General features: G+C 33.5%; 1 protein-coding gene across 1 annotated transcript in view; it reads left to right on the forward strand.

Moving 5' to 3' along the window:
* LOC132695791 (zinc finger protein basonuclin-2-like) overlaps positions 1-22,770 on the forward strand; it is a 136,303-nt gene that overhangs the window by 26,032 nt on the left and 87,501 nt on the right. The window lies entirely within an intron of this gene.

Raw genomic sequence — 22,770 nt, forward strand, 5'->3', positions numbered from 1 at the left:
TGCAGTTTGATCCATTTTATTTCAATCGGTTGTAACAAATATATCTGGATGTATATTTCGGTGTAGGTATGGAGTTTTAACATTCAAGCGACGAAAATATATAACTTTTCCGTCCGAAGTCCGGACTTTGGGCATAAATACGCGCTTTCGTATACGGAACACGTATGGACCATCCCTCCTCCTTTACTATATGCCATGAATATTAGACACGCAATGATATTTTAAAATCGTACACACTATGAAAAATTTCCGATGTCCAGCTTCTGTATCGCGATTAATGACATTCATAGATATTCAATTTCGTTGAAAAATTCAGTTTTATTCACTTGACCGGACACAAAAGTAGTTTTCGCGCTATCGCTTTACTTTTTTTTTAACTATTCGTGAAGTACTTTCATTGACCAATCTGGTGGTGGGTTGCGACACATGGCCTCTGGGTAATTTGGATTGATCAAATTTTCGCACATTTTTGGACTCTGGTTTGAATAAAAATTGCATGATCAAAAGAAGTTTAATCGAAAAACTACGAAAAACGATTTAGAAAAAAAAATTAAATTATTTTGTTATCCTGTTTTAGATTAATTAAATCAGCTTTGTTAATAATGAATTGTTTTTTACTTTTTGGGAACTAATATTTTTAAGATTGCGTCAATTTGATCTGTCTATTTTTTAACAACCTGAGTACTATAAAACCATTCTTCAATTTTATCCAGTTATAGTAATCTGAATACAGAGAATGCACTAAATTTAAATAAATGCATTGGATGGTCCAATATACTGAGGATACCAGCAATTAGTTGATTGAAACTAAAGTGAGTTAAGTTAAGTACTTTAGAAAAAGCTGAAAAACTAAAAAGTTGAAGGATGTTCTTGAACTTTTAAGTTTTTCTGCATTTTCTAGGAATTTGTAACTTTTGCTTGATGTTGATTTAAGATTATCGGATCATCGGATCATTTCAGCAAATGCGTAAAAAAGTTATTTGCTAATCTTAAACTTAAGTTCAGCCAAAGATAGGTCTTAAATAATAATACATTATATATACTAGTTACAAATCTTCTGGATTCCTTTTGAATGAATTGAACTTGCTCACCAATCATCCTGTTATCTTCTTCAGAGCTTAATTGAAACTGAACCAGTTGCCCTGAACATTTGAAAAAACTAAATTTAGATATGATTATAATTGTTATATCGCCTAATATACCCTTATAAAACATCACTCTAAGAAATGGTTTTCTAATTTTTTTTATATAAATAAATTGATGTACATAAATAATAATAAGTACATGTTTGGCATGAGCTTTTTTTTTTGGTTTTGCTTTGCTTTTATTGAGTAATTTGCTGCTCATATCAAATAATTAATATGCGGAATTGTAGGTTAACTGAGAAAGTGCTTTAACTTTGTTTTATTATTAATAATAATTATTATTCTTTGAGTTATTGCAAACCACACGTCCGGAAGCGGCTTATTTTCAACAAAACAAAAGGTTTTGAAGAAATGGTTTCTTCATAAATATTTTAATAATCTTCTAATCGATCTTCTGGAAACTTATTAGTGGTATTTTCCCCGGTAAGAACTAAAAATATGTTAAACATACACAAAACTTTCGATTTTAAATTAAATATTTCTCGTTGAAAAAATATTCAAGTTTTAGAAAGCCGATATTGATGTGTTATTTTGAAAAAAAGAAACAAAAATAAAATTTGGTATTTTATAGCAAACGTAACCCCCAACTCCTATCTGATTCTATCGATTGCATATAGCTATAAGTTAATATAGTGGCCCTACTACGGTTAAAATTGATGCGCCGCAGGTGGCTATGACTTTTTCGTAGAGAAGGTATGGATTTTTTGCGCATGCGTTACCCTCCAACCGACTGAGTTGCTACATTGCCGTAAATTTTCTGGCAAATTGATTAATTACTATTGTCGCTGAACAGTATGTGCCCTGTGCCATTGTTTTCATTGTTGGTGTCAATATCTACGTAAAGTACTCACAAACTTGTATAATTTGTGCTTTCAATACTTTGTTCGTTTACGAAATTACAGCAAATGTGGCAAATATGATTATCTCAGAGAAAAAGTAATGCCTATATTTGACATTTAACAGACTGGAAAATGGCCTTACACAAATATTGAATTTACTAGACAGAATTCCCTACATTGTTAGGTACACTTAAATGGCTAGGAAGGATGTTTGGGTAATATGTTTTAGTGTACAAGAATTAAGCTACAAGTTTAATTTTTATTAGAACCAGCATAAGAAATATCCCTTGTCTATAGGAGGTACTTCTTTGACATTGTGCGATATCTATCATCCCAAAGTTATTTCAATCGAGATCAAAGCTGCGAGTTTATGAAAGCTAACGCTTTACGCCGATTTACAAAAAAAATAGCTTACACAAAAAAAATACATGTAAAACGTGAAGAACAAAAACTCCAAATTAATTAAAAAATTAACTAATAAATTAAATAATTAATCTCGCTCATGCGCACGTTGAACGGACCTTCTCAATTTTTTTTTACATAGTCGCTTCATGAGTAGCTATATATTATAAAGCAAGTCAACAATAAATAAAATGTAAGTCGAGTATCACGTGTGTGACAGTCTGGTTCAATGAGACCCGTTGGGGCAGTCACTGAGGTAACGAATAAATTCAATTAAAACGTAACGCTGCGAGATGTCGGAGAATCACTTATTAAATTAGAACATGCAACTATATAGCTATTAAGAGCCTCCGTTTTCATACCCCTAAACATATTAATATATGTTTTGTATATTCCCTCTCCGTCAGAAGTGTCACTGCCAAGGTTCGGGAAAGGGTGACACCACCCGGGGGTCTCGACAAGGTTGGTGATCTTAAGCGAAGGGGTGAATAATAGATGTGTTTTGTTTTCTAAGCGATTCTGGCACGGACGTTTACCGTCGTTACGCTAGACTAAACTGTTTAATTGTCGCCTTAATAACTCAGGTTGGACTTTACGCTGAAAAACAAATCGATTCGACGCGATCATCGTATTAAAAGCGACTATACTCTCAAATTAATCAGCGATTTTGGAACACGTTAGGTTTACCGCTGGATTTCAGTTTGATCCCCAATTTCGAGACTGCTGTTTTGGATTTTGGGCGACTGAAAAAAACGGATTAACAAGTGGGCAATATTTCCGGATGTATAAATACGGAGAACCCTTTCGATCATTAGCAGATTTTGTGTGATCACGCAAATCTTTTCGCTGGCGCTTTACGTATTTGATTTTTTTTTTGGTACGACAGAGTTCAAAAAATCTGGAAAATTTTTCGGTTTATTTTCGGGGTGAACCTATTTTAGGATAAATTGATGTTTACGTTTCCCGGGTTCACGAATTGGTTAGGTGAAAAATGTTTTGACTTTTGATTATTTTCATTGACACAGAGTTTTTATAAATTGTTTGTGTTTTCACAGTTGACTTTAAGTCTTACTGCCGACCAAACACTATTAAATTCAGCATTAAAACCGGTTTAATTTTATCTTTATATCCCTGTACTTGAACGTCTAACGTACGTACGCGCTTACGCGATAGTTTTAAAACACACTAAACCAAGAAAACGATTTATACGAATTTAAATTACAGGGCGGACCCGATTTTCTCGGGTTATTTACTAATATTTGAATACATCGGATTAACATTCGAAAGTATCTTTTTTCTGTTGATGTTTTCATTTCAAATGTTTGTAGTTGTAGGGATGAATTAGATACAAATAATAATAAAAGAGAAGAGTTTATTATAAATACTTAATTATATTTTTATTTAAATTCGCATGCTAATATCGACTTCAATCAAGTATCCCTCATTATGCCTATAAATAATGTAGAAATCTGAGTTTTTTCACAAATTTTATACAAGCGATTACGTGCAAGAAGTGATGACTTTTTAAAAGGGAGAATGTACGAATTTGGCATGTCTAAATTCCAAATATCAATATTAATAATATCAATAATCTCCTTATTGAGATAACACATTTTACATCAGCTTAAATAATAAACAACAAATATTATGTCTGAGTTTTATGACTCATCTGAAATGATTTATATCTATCTTTGCGAAACAGATTTGCTCTTCCAAGTTAACCACGTAGATTGCATATATATATATATATATATATATATATATATATATATATATATATATATATATATATATATGATGACACTATATTCCGGGATATCATCCGTTCGCTCGTTGAACTCCGACTGGAATCCTGCATCCGACTGGAATCCTGCAAATCCTGCATCCGACTGGAATCCTGCAGACGTTTCGCCAAAATCTCACTTGGCATCTTCAATGCTCGCGCTCCGAAAACACTTCGAACACTAGCCAGTGTTCGAAGTGTTTTCGGAGCGCGAGCATTGAAGATGCCAATTGAGATTTTGGCGAAACGTCTGCAGGATTCCAGTCGGATGCAAGATTTGCAGGATTCCAGTCGGAGTTCAACGAGCGAACGGATGATATCCCGGAATAAAGAATATAGAATATAGAATATATATATATATATATATATATATATATATATATATATATATATATATATATATATATATATATATATATATATATATATATATATATATATATATATATATATATATATATATATATATATATATATATATATATATATATATATATATATATATATATATATATATATATATATATATATATATATATATATATATATATATATATATAGGAAAAATAATACTCTCAACAAAGTAGCAGCACATGCGTTACAATAAAATAATTATTTTAGAAAAAAATAAAGGTTTTCATTCACACCACACATATTATAGTTCCTTTATACCTTATATTCAAATTGTGGAAATCTGAGTTTTGAAGAAGATTGTTTTATAGTATATTACCGCATAATGTAATTTCGCTTATATTTGAAATTGAGACCTATTTCCAATCTACTACGAAATTGAATCTTGAATAAACCTTTTTTGAAAAATTAAGCACAATATAGCCTGTATTATAAATATTCGAACATTAGGTACATTTTTGAGTGTTACTTAGTTTATTTCGCTTTACTAATACAAGAGGAACCGGGAAAATGTGGTAACTTTCTGGAATCTAGATAGGACGTGAAACATAATAACATTCATTTTTTTCTCCTGGCCTGTAGAAATGAGCCCATAATTTTAATATTTACATTAATCAATTTATTGTCAAAAACATTGGTCCCTCGTACAAATTCTGAAAAAAATATATTTTTTTTTCAATATTTTAAAAGTGCACATCTGATAAACTAAACAAGCTAAATATGTTTATTGAATTATGTCAATTACTTTAAAAAGTGTAGAAGAAAAATCCATTTCCCAGTGACGTCCTTTAGTGGCCCATATCTGCTTAGGGAGGGCCTGTTTAAAATAAGTAAAATGATATAATAATATATACAATATTCTATTATAGTTTCCCGCGTATACATTTGAAAGTAGCAACTTGGATTGTATAGAAAGATCCCTTTGCTCTATTGATATCGTTTTTATTAAAACGTCAAATCCGCTATACTTCAATTTTATTTTAGCTTCAAAGTAGTGCTTCCAGTGTTTAAAGCTGGAGAAAATTGTTACGGCGAAAGAAAAATCAGTTTTCATTAACTTCCCGAACGTCTAAAACTGTTGGGGAAAGTTTTTCGCAGATGACATATTGCTCTGACCGAGCCAGCTAATCCATAATTATGACACTAACCTTATAATGTCGGGGGGGTCGGCAAACTGATGTCGCCTCTATAAGTGATGTCATCCGTCAAGATAACATCTTAATAACTCTCTTAGATTTAACCAAAATTTATGGTCCGAGATATGTTTAACTCCCCCCCGCTCCTGCCACCTAGTACGCAGCAGCAACCATCCCTTTTACATTAATATGATTAAATTCTTAAATATATACGCGCGCGGGCGGAAATTGACGTGTCTGGCCGTATAATTGTTTTCGAAATTGGAGGAAAATACGAAATCGGCACGTAACGTGCGGGAAACACGTGACAAATCATAAAATTGGCAGTCGTTTCCTTCGACAATTAAATCGGCTTAAATTAGATCGCCTACGCGCCAATGGCAATAAAACAAAACGTTTTAAAACCGCACGTTTTAAGGACCCGACTAGAGAATTCGGTTGTAACATTTAGATTGGAAAAATAAACGTTTTTTTTAACTAGGCTAATTCGGTATGGGCTCGAAGAAATGGTTGTAAATCGATTTACGTTATTGGGATTAACTATAAGGTCCAGGTGGTTTACACCCAGCAATGAGACGTAGAATTCTATTATCGACTAAATTTGAAACGTTTCCAAAAAGGAACGCCTGTCATTGCGAAACTAACGTATTATTTAAAATTTTACATTATCAGAATGTATTATTGCCCCTTTGAATAATTTTCAAGCTTAAAATGAAATAATTCTAAACTACTACTATCAAAACAAAATATTTATTAAGATATTAAACTATTGGTTAGTAATAAAACGTAACTCTTATTTAAGCAAAAATTCACTTTCTAAGTGGAAGAAGATTTTATGAGTACAATTGTATTTATCGATTAAATTTTAAATGCTCCCAAAAAGAAACGGTTATCACTGCAAAACTAACTTATATTTTAAATTATCAAGCTTAAAATAAAAGTATTATAGTAGCTCAATTATTATAAAAATGAAAAATTGCGCTTTGACGCTAACCAAAAACAGTTCGATTTTTAATAATCATTATAAATTTCAATAAATTTGAGATCATACTAATTCAACTTCCAACTTTTATTCGCCATTGAGATCATGCCAATGTAACTTCCAGTTTTCATTCGCAAAAAAGTTAAATTTAAATGAATTTAAACAAGACGAGGATTGTACTAGTAGGTCGGTTAATCTTTTTTTTCAGTGAAATGAAAATGAAAATGAAAAGAAAATTTTGCAATTAATTGTCATCAGAAATTAAGTATTTAAATAAATTAAATTTAGTTAACCATTATTTTTTTAATATCTAAACTGCAAAATTTAGTATTGATTAGAGTGTACCTTTTAAATTTTACTTTAACAGGATATTTTTTATTTTAAATTTTATGGTCTTAGAGAGATACAGATCTAGAGATACACAAATTTAAAAAATCGTATTACGTTCAATTTACATTCCTTTATGCATGGTAGAGAAACGCTCGTAAACCATATAAAGTATTTTATCACAATGTAAGCTTAAAGGAGCAGTTCGAAAGAAAATAAAAATAGGCGATTAATAGAATTCTACGTGTCACGTGGTTCCACCGAAGGACGCGTAACTCCGCAAATTATGTAACAATAAAAACGACAGGCTTTGAATCGTGACTTTGTGTGATGTATAGGCAGATCGAATCGAAATGGATTTATCCGAAAACGTGATCCGAGATATGTTAAATGTATGTAAATAACAGAACGTTTAACATTACTTGTAGAAATAAGCCTAAAATGAAAGTCGTAGGCGCGTCGGCCAATATATTCCTTTAAACTCCCATAAGGTTTGCGGTTAAAATTTAGACGCGCGCCCATGTGCAAATCAACATATTCGGACTTGCAAATTACCGAAAATCATACATGAAACGCAAAAGGAAATAAATAAGGGTGTAATTACACGATGCCACCCTTTTAAAGCGTTTAAACTTCTGAGCGTATCCTTGCATGGACTTGATGTGTTTTCTGATCAAGATAAAACGGCGTACACTTTTTGTCGAACAGTTTATTATGTAAATGCAGGCAACGATTACTTGCGTATGAAGAACGACTTCCTTTGTTAATTTTTATTGGGAGATTTTCTCCATTTCGGGAAGGTGTTTTTCCGTCCGCATTGTCGATGGAACTATACTTTAAAGAAATCATTAGCCACGCGATAAAAAAACAATGTCTGCCGAGATCATTAATATAAATTGTGGAGTTACTTGGAATACCCACGGCGTATAAGCTTTAAAAGCAGTTTGATTATATTGCTATAAATCAAGCCGATTCAAAAAAGATACCAGCAGCATCTGAAAAACTTTTCTGTACTTCTATTAATAATAATTCGGTAAATGATCAATCTATCGACGTCGTTATCAAAAAGATCTCTTTGTTTATTGGTTGGGTAATGTGTAGGAGCGTTACAACTTATCGAATAATGAACTGTCATCGTTGAGTTATAGACGACGCTTGCTCTGTAAATTGTAGGCCACCAGCACCATCGACCGTCCTACCCAAATCTTCGGCCATTCAATATTCAAGGAAACAAGAAAACGCGCGTTTAATTTTCGAATAATTTTCATAAAACATATTTAAGGGTTTAAACCCTCAGTGGAGATATTTTTTGCCCACCCATTAGAACAGCGAAATGTGTTAATTTTTGTTGTAATAAAAAAGAAGTATTTTACCCCATGTTGCTTAACACTTTTGCTAAATTAAAGTGTTTATCTACACCTACGCCCTAAATACCTAATTTCTCTTGTTATTACCTAAATTTTCACCATTCTTTTAAATAACATAAATTAAAATCCAAAGGACCATTGAACGTAAATTATTTATTTAATATCGTAATAACTTTATATTTTTTACTACAGTCAATGCTATGTTCTTCTTATAATCTATTATATAAAACTCATTTACCTGTTATGAAGATTAGCAACAATCATAGATAGCATGTCCTACAAAATTTTTGTCTATCTATCCGCAATTCAGCTCAATACAGGAGCAAGACGCGAAATAAAAAAAGTCTTTTTACAAAATTTAAATTTAAATTTGAAACGGAAACCCTGAAATATAACCAAGCAATTTAATTATCTAGGACAAACAAGTTAGTATTTAGAAAATATATTAAAAGGATATATTTTTTCAAAGAAACTTCCACAGGCCACTGTAATATTATTTATAGTGAAAACCAGTAAGGTATTTTTTTTTAAAAAGAAAGCTCCACTGACTCTTGTAATATTATTTGCTAATCTTCTGGATTCAGAAGAAACCAAGAGTTAATATTGTTTTAAAATATCATCATAATAGTCAACAAAATTATAGACTCGAAATATATTAAATTTGGACTTTTTTGTAGAACTACACTAAGAGCTGCCGTCATCATATTTCCATCACTTGGACCACAACACATTTTTTGTTCTCTCGAATCTATTCTCCAATCTTTGAAACTCTTGTAGTTGAAGATGGCCTCTGTGAGAATAACGCTGGGTATAAACATCCTTTCCTATATAAAAAATTGGAGAAATAAAATTTTCGCAAGAAACTGAGCAAGTCGAAACCATCGAAGACAACTGATTTTATTTTTACTTGTTTGAGTAAAAACTGAAAATTATTATTTTTTTTTTTATTTTTTTTTTTATTTTATTTTTTCTTTTCCCCACAAAAATGTGGACGTCATTTATTTTCTAGTTGTGTAAACAGTACGATTTGAAAAAATACATGTTTTTAAGTCCAGGGTGCATCGAATGAATGGTGTAGGTGGGCCACGACCTTAATACGAGCGGTGTGGAATAACAAAGCAGGACTAGAAGGTCCTCTCTAACAGCGCTGACGCCTGCTAGTCATATATGAATTTACAATAGTTTCGAAAAACGGTTTAGTGGTCATCTATAGTCAAATGCGAGACCGCCGGACCATTGTATATGCATGGACGAGCGACGTCTCCTTCGGAATCTCTCCCGAGGGAGCCCCTTTGCTTCCCGTACGTATGATATACCGCGTGCCATTTTCTCGTATCGAATTTCTGGACTTTTATGGATTTATTCGTCGGCACGCCGAAAACCTCCCCGCCACAGTCGAAAAATAATTTTCTTTCTTTCTAAACGAGACATTTTTTTCGGCAGTGTTTGTTTTGTTCATCGCACGTTAACTAGATATAAACGTTTTCGTGACGAATCCTGAAAAAGCGACCAAATTATAGACGATTTCATAGTTGGTCTCGCTGAATCATCATAAGCACCAACGCCATTTGTGGTGGACGTTTTCTTTTTTTCTATGGTCTATTAAAAGCCAGTGAGGCGAAGCAATGATATTGTTGTCTCCTTGGACGCGCACTCCTTGGTTCCTTAATTGACTTGTAAACGCCCGCCTCTTCTTTCGATCGATTTGTTAATTCGATTGTTTTTTTTTACGGAAAATACGAAGTTCATCACTCGAAATCAAAGTGCAAGTAATTTTACAGTTTGGTCATATCTTGTTCGCAAAAAACACGGTAAATTTAAACTGTAAAAATGAAAAATGTGATTCGTATACTTTTGCTCCTGTCTGTTACAAAATCTGATCTAGATTTATAGTAAATTTTACGATATATTGCTGCAGTTTTATCATGCCATAGTAACAATATTTATTAGAGATTTTAAAGGGAAGTTACTGATTTTTGTGCTGTATTTCTTACACATTTTTCTTTAAATTCTTTAAAATGTCTTTATTATCTAAATTTATTTTAATTTTTAATCCTAAAGTCACGGTAAATTAAGTACCATTCGAGGGCTGTCTTCATATGAAAGCTTTCATTAAATTTATTTGGTTCAAAAATGTAGTGCGTGTCTCTAACCCACTTGGAATAAAATTTCAAAATTGTTTAACAAACATTATCCAACTAGAAAAACTAATTCAACTTAACCATTTAGCATAAATGTTGGTGTGTCAGAAAATAAGTTGTCTTCTATATTTGGAACATTGTATTCACCTATTTATTTTATGTTGTAGGTTTGCAGTTAATTACGCACGACATTTGGGTATAAATATTCGAAAAACGGTGAACAGTCAATATGTGTCACACTTCTTACTTGTTTTTATTAAAGTGATAAACCACCGTTTGGCATTCCTTTTTTAAACTACATAAAAATTGAATTAAGCCAAATTACATTTCTTAATTCTTCGAATTAAATAATGTTTTTTGAATATCTATTAAATCGAGTCCAGATTTGAAATATTTTCGAAACAATTTTTTTTTATTTACTGAATTTATACCAATTAATTAATTAACACCAGACAACATACACAGTACATAAGTATAAAGAACGAAACAAGAACTATAAAGTAAATATCAAATACATAAGTATTATAAAATTGTACATCCCTATTAAAGTAGGTATGCGTTAGTCCTATACTGCCACAAATCTGATCTTCTTTCCTTATTCCTTACCAAAATAATCAGTTTAATTTGATAGTACCGCCACAGCAAATATTTGCAGAAGGCTGAAGCACATTTCCTATTATGTAGGATTTTTACAGGTATGGTCTGTTCATAGATATTAGAAAGTGACCAATAGCTTTTCAATGGGATTATCCAACGGTAGTCATTAACATACAATGCAACAAGATTATTACCTAAAGTTTCGGAATTTTAATTCAGGCAAAATTGTGGTCCGCAATAGAAAATAATTTTATACCTACCTGTGTTTAATATTCTTTGGTTTGGTATACGACTTAGATTAAGTTTATTAGTAATCATTCGTGTGTTGAATCGTGTGCGAATTATGCAAAATATGTGCGAGTGTAGTGTATCTCAGGAGATGCTCCCGCCCAAATGTAGAAAACACTATTCTATTGAGACAATGTTTATTTGACTCTTATTGAACGTGGTGCCAGCAAGCAAGCATCTTCCACATTGACGAAAATTCCAACATCAACTGTATGGAAAATTGTGAATAATCCCATTTCAGCGAGGAAAAAAAGAAGCGATGCTCACATTTTCTCGAGTGTAGATGAAAGTGGTCAAGATATAATATGTCCTAAAATTTATCAGTTATGCGAGGAACAAAGCGTGCCCACATTAGATATCTTAATTAGGGGGCTTGAAAAAGATGAAACCGGTGTTAAATGTGGCAGAACTAGCTTAGGAAAGTGTATTCAACACATGGGTTTTAGATTTAAAAAAATTGACAAAAGGCAGGTTTTATTGGAATCTTTTAGAATTCGGAAATGGCGACTGGAATATCTAGAAAAAATTAGGATTTACAGAGAACAACAAAGGCCAATTATTTACTTGGATGAAACCTGGTTCGACAAAGTTGGGCAAATTCTGTTAAACATATAGAAAAAGCAGAACAATCGTATATCCATATTGCAAATAATATAGAACAAATAATAATTAGAGCAGGCGATGATAGTGATAGTGATACTGATATATTATGTGAATAATTTTAAGTAATTTGTAATTTTATTTTAGATTTAAACATAAATACATACATAAATAAATAAATATTGTTTAGTATCTTTAATAACAAAACCCCAAATAATTAAATTCTAAGCAAACTACGGACCTGTTCGTCCATATTTCATTCTTACAGCTTGCCCCGGTCTTTCCTTAATTCGTATTAGTTAGTCACTTTCTTATATCTATGAACAGACTGTACCCAATATTACTGATAAGTTTTGCACTTATTACGCAATTTCGCAGTGATTTAGCTAGCGCTTGTAACAAATAGGTACTTTAAGCAGTATTATGGGCCCTTGTTATTTTGAAAATTATTTGTAAAAGTGTTTTCCAAGCAGGTTCATAAATGGTATAGCAATACCAATGCGCTACACTGAAAATTATTGAAATTTTACAATTAATCGTAATATTGAGGTTAATTTACTAAATTATTGTTAAAGATTTCTTTAGAGTGACGGTCGTTTAATGTAGAGGGCTAATGTAATCTTTCAAAAAAGGATTCGGGGTGGGGGCCTGAGGGGTATTGTCTAGCTACCGTCGGCTCAGCATATTTAACACCTTCGTTGCACAATAAAGGGCGATACAGCTAATTTTAATCACACTTTTTGTTCGTTCCGGGCCCGTCTTCTTTTTCGCAAACGTCCATAAAAGTTGTTAATTATGATAAATATGCACGAGCGCTTTTTCCTAAGAGAGTCGTAGGTACCGAAAGAGAACGGAAGCCGGTATTGTTATTCGCCGAGGGGTAAAATTGTATTTAACCCTTGCCTTTTAGCTTGCGCTCCCGCTACCGTATTGCTGCCCCCTGGGAGCGCCATCAGGGGCTAACCTATCCGTGATGCTACCTTGTCCTTCGTTTTCTATCTTACGTAGACCTTAGGCTATCGAAGGGTTGTGTATACGTTACTTTGTGACCCTTTTCCGATCTGCCACGAGTCCTGCGGTGTCAACTCACCCCTTCCCCCCCCCTCACCGCACGCGGCCCCTACTTTCGTTCAATCCGTATTTAATATATTCCTCCAAATCAAATCAAACACCGTGCTGTTTGGTATTCATTTACTTCCGTCGATGTCTGTACGGCTGGGTTCACTTAATTAGCAAAATATTTATGCAGACCGACCGAGAGAGCCTCCGGCGAGATTTTGCATCGAAAACCTGTCTTGGTGACAAAAAACCATAAAATGATTTGATTTAACCACAGACGTCCAACTAAAAGAGACCGCATAATATAGGCAGTTCGGCAAGGGACGAGTGGGGGGGTGGGGATTGTTGTAACTACCGAGTTTTAATAATTACATTAAAAACTGTTAATTTATACAAATTTGACACACTTTCTTGGAAATATGCAATAGATAACGCTAAACACAAATACACAGACCAAGAAAATAAATATTGTAGCATTTTTGCCAAAAACACCTCCAAGCACACTTTCAAACAACGACTTCTCTCACCAAAAATAAACAAAAGCAGACGTTATAAGATGCACGCAAAAACTGAGGTTAAAAACTCCCCTACAGTGGGGTAAACGTTATGTTAAAAAAAGAACATTTTGTTAACGTATGTTGAGTTAAATTTTTGCTTTTGAATACATAAAAATATTATTACTTGTAAGTAGTGTATTGGTATCAAGATATTTGCATCATATTAAAATGGAAACTAGATAGATTATATTATATCGATGGAGTTAACCGAGTGTGAAGTTTGGTACTATAGTCTCCAACAAACTTCCATGTAATACGGAACCCCAATGACTTATTCTGGTCGCAATTTATTTTTCGTTTCAGTTGAAGAATACAAATATTGCACATTTATAATATATATTTGTAAATAAATAGCGATTAATTCAAGGGAGATTTTTCAACAAAACATAGGACGGATTTTTCATATAATAATTTTCTTAAAATTCGTTTAAAATTACAAAACAAGGATTATATGTACCACCTCACACGAGTTGAGTATTACAGGAATTAAGATTTTTATGTCCTGAAGACTTATTTCATTCCGTGTTTCATTTATCATGTAAATTCGTCCGTAGCAAAGCAAGACAAAATTAAATAAAAAACAATTTTTCGCTACGGACTTTTTAAGACAGCAAAAAAATAAAATATCGTCTATCAGTCCTTTTCTGGCCTTGGCAAATGATCACACCGGGATTTAAGGTATATTTTGGGAAAAATTATTCCGGTTAAAATCAAAAATGTAAGGTTTTTTCTGTGCAAAAGATATTTTTTTAATCTCTCATATATAATATTACTGTCGCACTCTGTATAGGATCAGCCATTCTAAAAGTCACTCCCTGATGTCTCTCGTGACAGTGACATTGTTGCATAACGACATATGCGCTGTCTGTGACACATCACATAATCAAACACAAAGTCTTTATTGTACATTCAACTTATAAAGAACACACTGTGTGATTTTTTCAAGTTTAGTAAAACATATGACATATACCGAGATTACCGCTTGTAAGATGACCTCGGCGAATATCTTGTATATCTTCGAATGCTTAAAGGTGTCCATACGAACGGACCGAATTTGATTTCGCATCTGCACTCATCATTCTTTCCGGTTAATGGTAAATATGCCCATTGGTTATTGGCGTTTTTAAACACGTATTCTTTGTTTTAAAACGATCTCGATAGAGCTAGATGAATTATTTCTCTAAAATTGTACGCTGGCCCTCCGGCAAAGTGTGTGTGGACACCTTAAATCAGCGGTCATGGAATATTATTCGAATCTCCATTCATTAAGGCGACAAACAACTTGAAAAGGCGTCAATCTTTCATTTTAAGTGATTCGATATTAATTTTACTCTCCCACACGGACACCACTTTTCTATATATGACGGAATTAATAATAAATAAAGAAAAAACGCCGACCGTCATTTCCATGGGAACGCGTTGACGGATTACTATTATTATAATCAACCTTACGCGACGGGTTTTCCATTGGTTTATGCATATTACCCGCTTTTGTTTTTTTTTTTAATTAGCATTTTGAGTTTTGCCGGCAATGTCGCGAAATTTATTGCGCGTGCTTTATATTAGTCCAGGAGTCTGTGATTTTTTTTTTAATGGAAAAATCAATTTTGACACGAATTAACTGGGGCAAAATGAACATATAAAATCTTGACTTAAAGAGAAACCAAAACAATTGATCCCCGAGAAATACCTTGTCTCTTCATATGCTCTAGTAATAAAATAAATTGGGTGTGCTTCATAAAATCCTAACATGTTTGCCTTATTCCGGGATACCTTTTTAGCATTTAATTCGTTACCGTTTTCTGTAGATTTCTTTGCCAGCCTTGGAAATATCTGTTTTAAAGGAGCTCGACGCTCTGGATAAAGCCTAATAAATTATTATTCAGAAAGTATACTTGAAGCATATCACTCGTTTCACGGATGCTAAACTCACGAAAAACCATTTTAACAATAATGACTTGGCTAATAATTCAACAATCAACATTGTTTACTAATATGTCAAACATAAACATATTTTTATTTGTCAAAAACGAGTAGATTAAAATATAACCACATATATAATATACAGGGTGTTCTATTTAAAAATATATGATGTAGGCCTATAAGTGACAAAATTGATAGTGTTTTGTTTTATACGTCACTTGGAAAAAAATTTGGCTACTAACCTCACATTTTATTTTTTTTACCTCGATATCTCTAAAAACAAAAAGAGACAGCCAATTAAAATGTTATCAAGATAAATTCAACGCACGGTACATAATGTTAATCTGCCCAGATAGTAAGGAGAAATTGTCATGTCATTGTCATTGTCTAAATAAATGTCGTTAATTGAGAATCATATATTTTTTAGTTTATTTCCTGTTTGATGATCCTGTTTGATGATATCAGATAAAAAAGAAAATCAATGTTCGATTGCAACAGAACCCGATAAAACGTGTTATTAATAACGAACGCCGCGTTCTAAGGGGAAATCTGAGGCCTGTCTCCAAGACACAGTGTAGTGGAAATTCGGTTTAAAGTCCCGGGATTAAGACCCTCTGTTTGTTTTGTATTAGTCGACTGCAAACGATCTTATTAGGCCAAACAAAGCGTATCTCTGCGCCTTTAACAGTGCTTAATGTTTTGAATGTTTAATCAAACGACATTTTATGTTGGTTTAGTATAAAATTGAGTTAGAGATTTCGCTGCGTCGCTATATTCGGGCGTAATTTGATACAGAGTGGCCCGGCAATCGTTACGTCCTCTAATTTATTGTTAAACGTTTTCGTCTCGTTTTCGCCATATTTTTCATTCGCTTTTTACGTCGATTGGGGCGATTTTATTTATGGGAAACTGTATCGTAGGTTGTTGTTGTCGATTCATTTACATACAGAGTGTTTTCAAAGCGAATGAACACTGTGCAAGAGAAATAAAACCAACAGCCAAGCGGTAATATCAAAGCTTGGGTTTTGTTAAACGCGATAGCAAAAGTCAGAATAAAGTGAGGCTCTCATGGATACCAGGACACGAAGCTGTATGATCGGATCCGAACCATTTTGGGGAGTGAATAAACCCATTGCAAAATCACTCAAAATTGACGAATCGTAGCAGATTTACAGCAAACTTGCTAACCTACAAAAGGAAGGCCGTGAGAATAATGGTAAAGAGCTTAAAAGAAGAAAACCTTGAGTGCAGATACTGCGAAGAAGAGGGGGAAACCAGTTACAGTAAGGAAGCGACTATTGAAGTTGTGGAGTCTAACTCCAGAAGAATTCAAGCGCACCTGTTAAATTCGCAGTGATGCATCTCTGGATACGTGGACGCTTTTCTTGCCATAATTACACCATCTTATTGTTCTTTTTGGTTATACATTATAGCAGTCTTTATTTTATTTATCCAATATATTTATTATTTATATATTTTATTTTATATATTAACTGATTCATACGTGACACCTAGAGTGTAATTAATTTGATTCTCTCAATTTCGAATCCGCAGTTTTTACCGTGGCTGATTTGTGATTGAACAAGAGTAGCTACTGCGAGCTAGACGTCGTCAATCAGTCATAGATATTTTCTTGTTTGTTTAGATGTATTATTCAATTATTTATGTAAATTTTCGTTTTTTAATAAAGAGTTTTATTATTATTATTATTATTATTTTTAATTAGAGAGACGAACCTAGATAAAGCAATATAACTAGGAGGTTGTCTCAATAGGCCCATGCTTTGGGTCACAGTGGCAGCGAGACTAAATTTTGCATACTTCATATACTTAAGGAGGCGATTTTGGGTCCATTTTGTGAAGATTTCGTATGAACTCCATATAAATCTGTAATACGATTCTAGATAAGGATTTCGGACTGTATTTTTCGAAACCGCCATGATTACCATAATTTAATTACTTTATTTAAAATTTTAAATCACTTGTTTGATTGCTGTGACCCATTACATAGACTAAATTTTCTGGTTCCCTGTATTAACTCTTTCTTTTTCTGCCCACATCAACAACTAATATTTTAAAATTTTCACCTGTTTTCTCAATGTGCTCCAAATACAATGCTCGACACCATTTGGGCATTTTTTCGCAATCTAAGGTAAGAACGTTATAGCCCCGTTAACTGTAATTATTAATTTCAGTCTTTTCCCATTCTCTTGTTTTTTTTATTAGAGTTAATGTTTATATTAGGCTAGACTTTGGATTAAGTTTCGTCATATCATCATTACTTGCAATGCCTCTGTAACTATTTAATACTTTGTACTACAACCTACCTGTTAGTTGTGCTTTATGCCTGTTAGGTAGACTTCTTTAAATAGATAAAATAAATAGAAATACAAAAATTGTATACTTCCCTGTGTGGTGAGAAGAAAAACATTGGCATGTATGTATCTCGTATGTGTGTTGTTTGATAGTGAAGATTTGCATTAGAATGCAAATAAGAAGAAAAATGTCATACTTGATGCTGTTGGAGGCTTTATGTGATTTGACTTAGGTTAGCTTAGACACAGTTTATTCATTTTTTGAAATTTCCATCGAAGGACGCAGATGTGCCGTATATAAATGGTTACAGTCAAATCGACGGCAGATTACATATAATTCAATTTAATTCCTTTAGTGTACATTTTCTCAAATTACAAGATATCGTTGGTTGGTTAATTGTTTAATCCATGTAACAATTCTGGTGGGTTGGTTAATTGCAACGGGCTGTCTAGTAATTACTCCGCAAACTGTATTCAAGACTAATATCAGCTCACTTGTCGATTCTTTTGCGTAGTGTTTCTAACGTTCTTAATGAAGTAGTATTTTTCCTAATAAACATCATTTTTTAACGAATAAGTATGTCTTCGCGGGCAGGAAATGTAGCCTAGCGCTGTGAAGTAATGCACTTAAATTACTACGACTTAGGCATCCGAGCAAAAATTGCGTACTCATTATGCCGCTAGTTATTAAACATCAACCGTTATCGATTCTGGCAATTTACGATCTTTTTTTTCCGGAGGAGGGGGAGACGAATTGTAAAAATAAAACATCCCTCCCCACGTTGTCACTTTTGCTCGAAATGATCGTAATTAAGTTTAATTTGGCACGTAATTTAAACCGTAAGGACGGAAACTTTTTGCGGAGCTTTGTAATTATGGCATCAATTTTAATTGGCAGATTTTAAAGAGGCCAGAGGATGAAGAAACCCCGGTCTTATATAGATTTACCCTTGCGTCGTTGTAATTGCTTCCACGGATTAAGTAATAGATGGTTCCTAAATTATTCATTTTAATTTGTGGACCCTTTATATAGGGCAAGGTAAATTATAAAATATGTTACGTGTCCGCTTGACAACAGAGGCCGGGATGTTTTCGCGCCGACGTTCACAAAATCAAACTTTATTTTAATTTCCCAAACAGACGTCATAAATTCGTTTATTTTACTCTTCGACAAAAATACGAACGTATTCGCCAGTGTTAGTTTTACAACACTATTAACCACTCCAATTTACGATCAAATTTAAACAAATAAATTTCTTCGCTGGCGCTTAGATGTCTCTGAAATGTGTTTACTGCCCCCCTTAAACGGCAACTAAAATGATAATTTAGCGCTGTCAAATCGTATTCGGTACATACACAACAAAAAAATCTGGCATTCAAGTATTGTCGGCAATAGTTTCACTTATGTGGCAACGACGAAAAAAAATATATAATCGTACTTTTCAAGTGAAGCATAAAGTAATTCCGAGCTAATTACTAGAAATTACGTACCCGTATATAAGTTATTAGAACAGAAAGTGATATAAAATGGCGGAAGGATAAAATTATTCAGCGAGGAAAAAAAATAGAGTTACTTCACTTGGGTTTTCTTCTTTTTTAATAATATAAAACTACGTAGACAATTATTGGGTTATCTTGCGGTATCGCGTCCAACGATAAAATCTGCATGTGCCGATAATTATTGGTGGGGGCACACGTAAAATTCCATTGTAAAATTTCGCATTGTTCGATACAGTAGTTGGTAGTGATTATAAACGCCGAACTAAAATTGATACGGTTTATCTACAATCGTTTTAACGCTGCCCACTTAAGGTCGAAATGAAATATCAGCAGCAATTCGTCAACGACTAATTAAAAATCCATTAGTTAAAAAAGTGTAATGTAAATTTCATATACTTTTTAACGGAGCTATTAAATTAGTAAATCAAAAGTCAGATGGGGCCCGAGGCGATTAGACGGTGCAGGCCACCTGAACTCTTTTGTTATTCCTTACGTTTTGGTGAAGTTGTTTTATTAAGAACGATTTTTTATTATTCCTGCCATTATTGCCCTCCTAGATATTGTTAGGATACTTTAGTTCACTGTTCAGGTCCATTTTTATCTAAATCATTTCAGTTTATTATAGTCTATGCGAACTCAAATGGATCCGTATAAAGACTGAATTACATTTGGTGCATTTGATACTAGAAATTTTAGCAGTATAAGATGTGTTAATTACCTAATAAGAAAAATTTAATTACGATTTACAATGAGTTTCACAGTTGAAATTTGTTACGTTGTGCCTCCATTATGAAAACAAGTAGCTCTAAAGAAAATACTTTACATCTATTTTAAGATATTGGCAAGGAAAGGAATCGAAATAAAAAGGTAACTGTTGATCCATTAAATAAATATTAAGCATCAGGCAAAGTATTATATTGAATTCTACAATTTTCCAGGCACTATAGTTTTAAAGCGCTGATTCATGATTTTTTTTAGGTATTTAGAGAATTTCATTATTTATTTTATCTTTGCATTTGAGATGTTATCTAGACTGAGCAGGGGTAGATCTCTGAAAATACCTTTGTTGCTTGGGTTAAACTTGGCAAACAGCAGCGGTGCGAAGAAGCGAATTACATTAAAATTATGAATAAATAAATCTTACCATTTCTTGCCCAAAACCTTTACAAATTTAGTTTAGTTTAATTAACATTTAGGTGGTGATAATTATGTAAAAAAAATACTGTTCCAGTTCAGTGCGTAAACATTACGCAAGTGATTGGAAATGGTAATAATTAGTAATTAACGGCGTTGACCTTTTTCAAAATTCATTTTCCCAAAGGATCGCGCATGACGCCACTGGCCTGTCCAAACATCGTTATTCGGTCACGTACCACAGTACGGTGGCCTGACAATGCGAAACACAGAAAAACTGTAAAAGATTAATAGAGTGATTTGAATATTTCATGGCAAGAGGATGACCCCTTCGCCCGTCTAAATATTACTCGTTATAAAGCATCAGCCCTCACAGATTTATTTATAAGCTCTGTGATATCGCACATTTATTTTGGCTCGGTTAGGTTATTTCGTCCTTATATGGCACTCCATTTTTCGCAATATACGCCCGTATTTTCGTTTTTTTTTTTGGCGAAGTGTGGATTTTATTTTGAACCTAAAGTAACTTAATGTTTCTTAGAAATTTTTCAGTTTGCACGAAGTTATTTGGGCGAAAACAGTAAATACGATATTACTTTGAATTTGCTTCGCAATGATAACCCTATAGACAAAAAACGAATATAAACATTAAGATTAATAATAAAACCTTGCGCGGGGTGTCTGAATATTTGGGCCTACTTATAGATGAAGATTTTAATATTTGATTGATGATATTTGTAACAAAATTCTCACTAGGATCCGAGTTGTTGCAAATGAAGAAATAACTGCAGAAAGAATTAAGTCTAACATGTATAATATATAAGATTCCTATATATAATATAATAATATAAGATTCCTACTCATACAAATTTCAAAGGACAACAGTGGCAAGTGTGGGATTGCTTATATTCAAAACATCACTGACCACATATCACAGTTCTAAAGAAATATAACGTCAAAACCAGATTTACCACTTGTCCAAAAGTCTCTCAACATCTTTGATCCGTCAAAGACAAAATTCCATTTGAGTTGCCAGGAGTTTGCAGCATTCCATGCATATGCGGCAAAGAATACATTGGAGAGACCAGATGAAAAATATGAACTACGCTCAAAGAAACATGAAAAAGCCTTAAGACAAATAAACTCATCGGCAGTGGCCCGGATATAAAATTTTATTCTATAAAACTAAAATTCTTAACCGCGACTCAGGTCTCAACCTGTCACCAATATGGGAATCTGTCATCCGAGACGGTGTTTATGCCCCTCATTTAGCTCCGCCCCCCTCAAACAATATAAGAGCAGATACAGAGTAAAATGCGAGCCAGTCTCAATCAAGCTCTGAAGAAGCCAACAGGATGATTGCCGAAACGTCAGCAAGTTCGACTCATCAAAAACCGACGCAAGAGGAATCCAGAAGTTTTATAAAAAGTAATAAAAATTTACATTTGTAATGTAATGTGTTCACAATAAACGGGTTTACTATATCCGAACTCCACTGTATTTCCGAAAGGTTTCAGAAACGGGTTGAAAAGTTGTTTCTAAACAAAAATGTTTCTAGGTGTGTGTCAGGTAAGTCGGACTACGGCACTGGCACTGGTGTAAGTCCTCGCCATATTCGGTGTGGTTTTGTCTCTCGAATTTCGCATCGTCGATACACCTATGGTCGGGTCAAAAAATAAATACCCGACCCGGTAACGTCTATAAACATTTTTATTTTCGTATAGGTATATTTTTCCGGCACGTCTCGGTTCTATTAAATTTCTTTTAACGCGGATGCAGTGTAAATAAAGCTTCGAAAGCAATTACCCATTTTGTCAACGGTTCCCGTTTTAACCGTTTAAACCGGCAACACGTAAACACGAGTTCGAAGGTGGCCCCCACAACGTCGTCGTCGTCGTCGTCGTCGTCGTCGTATAGGCGTCGCAAAGCGTCGCGTCCGTCTTCCCCGGACCGTTTTGGCATCCGTTTGTTTACACCACCGCGGCACACATGTAGTTTTTTATAAACAAATCGCGACAGCTTTTATAACGCGCACACATACATATATATACACGCGTTCCAATAACCGTGAGGTCCTCCAACGACAATTCTTACTATTTATAGAACCAACACTAATATTTACTTTGGCAAGATGCGGCCGACATTTTTTGCGGATTTTAAATATTATATATCGGGCGTGTTATATATCGGATTTGATACGTTGCCGCAAGAGTTTGTTCCAACCTCGTAAGTGTGAGTTTTGCAGTTTATTTGCCCCGCAATGGC

This window comes from Cylas formicarius, unplaced genomic scaffold (genome assembly GCF_029955315.1).
Source record: "Cylas formicarius isolate icCylForm1 unplaced genomic scaffold, icCylForm1.1 PGA_scaffold_12__32_contigs__length_19106922, whole genome shotgun sequence".
Classification (NCBI taxonomy): domain Eukaryota; kingdom Metazoa; phylum Arthropoda; class Insecta; order Coleoptera; family Brentidae; genus Cylas; species Cylas formicarius.